The sequence below is a fragment of the Gracilinanus agilis genome, chromosome 1, assembly GCF_016433145.1.
Source record: "Gracilinanus agilis isolate LMUSP501 chromosome 1, AgileGrace, whole genome shotgun sequence".
In the NCBI taxonomy this organism is placed as follows: domain Eukaryota; kingdom Metazoa; phylum Chordata; class Mammalia; order Didelphimorphia; family Didelphidae; genus Gracilinanus; species Gracilinanus agilis.
The window spans coordinates 393,565,440-393,571,227 of record NC_058130.1 but is presented as its reverse complement, the minus strand read 5'-3'; the positions used below and the strand labels follow the sequence as shown (position 1 = coordinate 393,571,227).

The following is a 5,788-nucleotide window of genomic DNA, read 5'->3' as shown; positions in this document are numbered from 1 at the left end:
CCGCGTGTAAGGAAGGCTCCAGCCACCCCACCAACAGCTCCTGGCCGAGCCTCGAGATCTTAGCTTCGAGCTCCTTCCGCTAGCTATACCATTACACCATCAGCCACAGATCCACCAGAAATGCCAGCTCCAGTACCTACCGCCCGAGAGAGAGATGGGGCTCCCCTTCCAATAACAGCACCGAGACGGGTTTCATTTCTAATCACTGCATTCACAAAACACACCACCACTACCACCACTACCACTACCACCAGCACCACCACCTCCTCCTCCTCTCCTCCTTCTCCTCCTCCTCTCCTCCTCCTCTCCTCCTCTTCTTCTCCTCCTCCTTCACCACTACCAACCACTACTACTACAAGATCCAGAGACACCCAGCAAAGATCCCTGACTCTTAACACCAACTCTCTGCTCCTTTAGGGAAGGGAGGGGAGGGGAGGTGTGTAAGGGGGAAACACGCAAAGACAGACAGAATTGCAAGTTCAGCAAAGGGGGGTTGGGAGGGGGGTGCTGAAGAGAAGGGACGCGTTTCTCTCCAGGTCGGTTTAGCTAGATTGGTTTGGGTTGCCTTTCTTGGGGGGGGAAAAAATCAAAACATCTCTCTTGCTCCCTCCCCCGACACCCCCCCACTTCAAAAAATACAAACGGAAATCCATCAGGCACCTCATTCTCCTTCAAACCCTCAGACAGAATCTGAACCACCAAGAGTTCAATCATTGCCGGTTTCTTCCCTAGGAGGCACTTTTTAATTTATTATAGTTTCAATTTCTTCAGTTCTTTCTTTCTCTCGCTCTCTCTCACACACAGGGCAAGGCAAGTTTATACTAGGCTACAAATACACGTGATGCAAAAAGACTTTGCCAAGAGGAACGTTTTTCTTTTCCATACATAAAACAACTCAATTGGGGGGGGGGAGGGGGGAGGTTGTCTTCTTGATTTGGCTTCTTCCTCTAACTGTAAACTGCACATAGTTTGTCCCCCTCCTTTTTTAAGTCACAGAGAGTATTGCCACAAACTTCTCAAGTAAGCATTTAGGGTGGATTGTTGTTTTGTTTGCTTTTACACTCGAGTTTCCAGGGCTTGCTCAATCCCCTTTCTTCAGAAATATGTTTAGATTCAACATTTACTGCTATTGGGCCTATAAACTACAAAAATCTATATTCGCGTCACTTTTCAGGTTAAAATAAAGCTTTATACTTCTCAAGTTTCGATATACACGCGTGTTTTATGCAGTATCTGCAACATATACGCTTCAACGTGTGTGGAAGTACACACATTAAACACACCCTGTTATTTCTACATGTGCGAGTACAGACAAATAATGCAGGCACACATTTTTTTTTCTCAAATTGCTATCACTTTCCAAGTTGCTCCTTTTGCTTTAATAACATATTAGGATCAACATTTCTTTAAAACATTAAATAAAATTAAAAGACAGTTTACTCTGACAGCAAATTGTAACTTTACCTTAAATGGCCACAAATATTCTCACAATATTCCAAGGAAAGAGACTTTTGAAAAAGAGAAAATCTTCTGCAAGTGCTTATTATCTCACATGTGTATCCCCCAAAAGTACTTTTTAACTGGTACTCAGTCCTGCTCCAGGGATATTCCACAGATCACAAGATCATGCACCTGGCTCTGATTTTTGCATTTTCCACCATAAAATAACTTCAAGAAAATTTCACACACACCCACCAAAAAATAAAAGAAAAAAATGAAAAATCCACCAACTTTTTTTTTCTCCCTTTTGCTTATTGTTCCTTTTAAAAAATATGTAAACAGAATAGTTAATAATTTTCCTCAAACAAATCTTGTTGGTTGGTTTTTTTCTTCGTCTCCTCTAAAGTCTTAAACTTGTTCCAAGTTTAGAGATTTCTCATCATCATCATCATCATCACCATCATCATCACCATTGACTCCCCCGTGGAGTCACATTGATAATAATAGGTTTCCCTGAAAGATACATTGTAATCCATTCACATCCGGGCACTGCGGGGCTTATAAAGAGAAAAGCGCTGCTGCTGCTGCCGCCCGCCGCTGCTCTTACAGACAATGACTGGGGAGGGGAGGGGAGGGAGGAGAAGAGCCATAGAGTGGTAAACATTGGGGCTAGATGGGCACCCAAAATGGCGTCGTGGAGCCTGTCTCCGCCTCCTCTCGGAAAGGAGGGGGGCGGGCGGCCCATGGAGCTTCGGAGGAGGGAGGGCGGGAGGGGCTAGGTGGGCGGAGCCGGGAGGGGAGCGGGAGCCTGTGGCCGCTAGCGGCTTGTCCTCCTGCTATCTTTGCCCACCTCTCCCTCCTTTTAGTTTTTAGTGTTTTTTTTTTTTTTAATCTATTTTTTCCAAGTGTTGGATCTGGAGAAAAGGTTGGGGGGTGAGATTTTTTTGAAAGGAAATTAGTAGGTAAATTATTCCACAGACTTTAGCAGGAGAATCATTTTCAAGCTCTTCCTCACTTGCCTCCCCCCCGCCGCCAAAACTTGCACTCGCACACTCCCCCACCCTGTACTTTAAGTGGAGGGGGTCACCTTGGGTGCCCCGAGAGTTGGGGCGGGGCGGAGCTACAAACCCTGCGAATCCAAAACTTTGTGGCTGAAGCTGGAAAAGAAGGATGCAGCTTGGGGTGGGGGAGAGAGGGCGGTGGGGCAGAGTTGTCTGTCCACTTCAAGAGTCCTGATGAACAGAAATAGATTCCCACCCTGTCTGCCCTGCTAACTGAGGGACTTCCCGAAGAAGATACTTTTTTTTTTTTTTTTTTTTTTTTTTTTAGGAGGGGGTAGTAATTTTTGTACTTTTTAGTCTCTCCCATCCACCCCTACTTCCTTTGCTGGAGGGCAATTCTTGCTCAAATGCCACCCTTTGCTGTGACCCTCTAAGGTTACCTTGTATTTACTTTCTGTGTATACTCTGATACAGAGTTTCTGTGCATACTCTGTATACAGTTTCCCAAAAGTCAACGCTACTTCAAGCTTTAAATAATACTAGATATTACATTTAAATACCTTGGAATTTATTAATATTAAATTTAAGTACCCTAGTATATGAGTTCCAAGGTATTTAAAGTGTAACATCAAGTTTTATTTAAAGCTTAAAATTATGCTGATTTTAGGGACACCCTGGATATTTATATCCCTCATTCGAATGTAAGTTCCTGCAGTTTCTGACACAGGGTAACGTTTTAATAAATCCTTGCTGATTTATTAAATGAATTTACTATTCAAAATAATAGTGATATACCCAGCATGCATAAAGTGCTTTAAGGTTTACAGAGCACTTTACCGGAGTAATCTCATTTTGATCTCTTTCCAAAAGAATGTCCCTTACTGAAGGGAGGGGCAACAGATGGAAATGGGAAGTTGGAAGCCATTTAGACTGACCTGCTCATTTTAAAGATGAGAAAACTGACCTCCTAGGAGCTAGTAGCTTGCACAAGGCCACTCTGGTAGCTGTCAAATGAGAAAATATTTATAAAGCGCTTAGAACAGTGCCTGGTACTTAGTAGATGCTCCTTTCCCCTAGGTAACAGACTCAGAATCAGAACCTATCTGGCTCCAAATCCAGGTTCTTTCTATAGGTCAAACACCAAACACCCTACCCTCCACTTTGTAGAAAATTCTGTGTGTATGTATAAAAGGTATATGTCTGTGTACATTTTAAAATTGTAAATCTATTAATATATACATACATATACATCTTATTCTCCTGGTACTCATTCTGCCTTACTGCTCCTTCTCAGTCTCCTGTTTGCTCCATCCTAATTCAGACCTCTAAATGTAGATGTCCCTCAGCCTTCTGTCCTGGATCCTATTCTCTTTTCCCTCTATACTATTTCACTTGGTGTTCTCTTTAGATCCAGTGGATTTAATTATCACCTCTTTGTTAACAATTCTCAAATCTAACTATCCTGCCTCAACCTGTACACTGATCTCCAATCTCCAATCTCCAAGGGCTTTTCAGACATATCATATTGGATAACTAAACTTAGCATGTCCCAAACAGAATTTATCTTTTCTTCTAAACCTTTCTCCACTTTTACATTTTCTATTATTTTAAAGGACAAGATCATCCTCCCAGTCCCCCTAGGAATCATCCTGGAATCCTCACTATTTCTCACCTCTCATATCCAATCTCTTGCCAAGGCTTGTTGATTTTACCTTTACAACACCTCTAGAATTCTTCCTTTCTCTCCACTGACCCTGCCACCACTCAGTAGTGGTCCTCATCACCTTATGCTTAGAGTATTGCAATAGCCTGCTGCAAGTCTCTCCCTGCCCGGATCCATCCTCCATTCAGTCACTGAGATTTTCCTAACTCAGGAATCTAAACTCTAGTGACTTCCTATTACCTCTAGGATCAATACTAAATATTCTGTTGGCATTCAAACTCCTTCATAACCTAGCTTCATTTTACATACAAACCCATATTCTTGCCTACAATAACGATGTCCGCCTAGTCCCTCAAACAAGACACTCCACCTCTCAAATGCAGGCATTCTTTTTGGCTGTCTTCTATATGCAAAATGCTCTCCCTCTTTTGCTCTGCCTCCTATCTCTTTGACTTCCTTTAAGTCCCATGTAAAATCCCATCTTTTATAGGACACCTTTCCCAAAAATGCCTCTTAATTCTAGTGTCTTCCCTCTGTTAATTATTTTCTACTTATCCTCGATATAGCTTATTTACACATATTTGTTGCTTGTTGTCTCTCCATATCCCCTTAAGACTGAGCTCCTTGAGGACAGGGGCCATCTTTTGCCACTTTTTGTATTTTTAGTAGTTAGCGCAGTGTTTGGTACATACTAGGTATTTAATAAATGTTTATTGATTGATACATATGTAATATTCACTTCTATTTCATTTTTCTCTACCCTATTCTTGAAGACAAGCTTTTTTGTCTTGTTATCTCTATTATCAGTATGAGAGCATGACATAGTAGTCTCAGAGCCAGCCTGACCTGGGTTCAAGTTCTACCTCAAGCATACTCAACTGGCCAGTGAACTAAGAGATTCTCTAACTATAAGCTGCAGAGAAGGAGCCAATACGCATTGACAGAGAAACCTAACAGATTTAGAGGTCAAGTGCCTGGAATACAGGTCTCTAATAATACGTTACCTTACAATATTTATAAAATTATATACATGTATGGATATATACACATATACATATATATAATACTTGTAATATATGATATATTAACACATAATATGCAAATGATTATCTAGATATAATACATATGGTAATTATATGTATGATACATATGTATAATGCCTATAATAAATAATATTACATATAATAATATAATGCCTGTAAAAATACAACATTTTAGGATGTGCCAAGCACTTTACCTGTATTATCTCATTTGATTCTCACAACAATTCTATGACTTAGGTGCTATTGCTAGGCCTGACATTTTACTGACAGAAGTTAAGTGATTTGCCCAGGGTCACATACCTGTTAAATTTCTAAACCAGAATTCAAACCTTTCTAGACTTTTAGACTTGTGGTCCAGTGCTATGACAACTACCCTTCACAGTGCCTTTCTTATCATTGCACTTAATAAGTGCTTGTTAAGTTATATTAGATTGAATGGAATTGAACAGAATTTGTCAAATCTTTTGGAAAGGACGTTTGATGATTATTTAAGGGACTAGAAAGATGACTATTGAAGGGACAATAGAAATTAAAACTGAATTAAGTGTTAAGGAATCTTCCACACCAAAATTTAGTTTCATAACGGTTTTTAGTTCTTTTTCTTCCAGATTTGTTCTGGTTTTTATGTGCAAGAATTCTGT

The 5,788-nt window shown here is 40.6% G+C and overlaps 1 protein-coding gene across 1 annotated transcript in view; it reads right to left on the bottom strand.

Moving 5' to 3' along the window:
* Positions 1-224, bottom strand: part of TCF4 (transcription factor 4) — a 435,815-nt gene extending 435,591 nt beyond the window's left edge. Inside the window, exon 1 of the mRNA XM_044664648.1 lies at positions 141-224. The gene's annotated coding sequence lies outside the window, so the exon portion shown is untranslated. The remainder of the gene's footprint in view (positions 1-140) is intronic.
* Between the last annotated feature and the right edge of the window lie 5,564 nt (positions 225-5,788).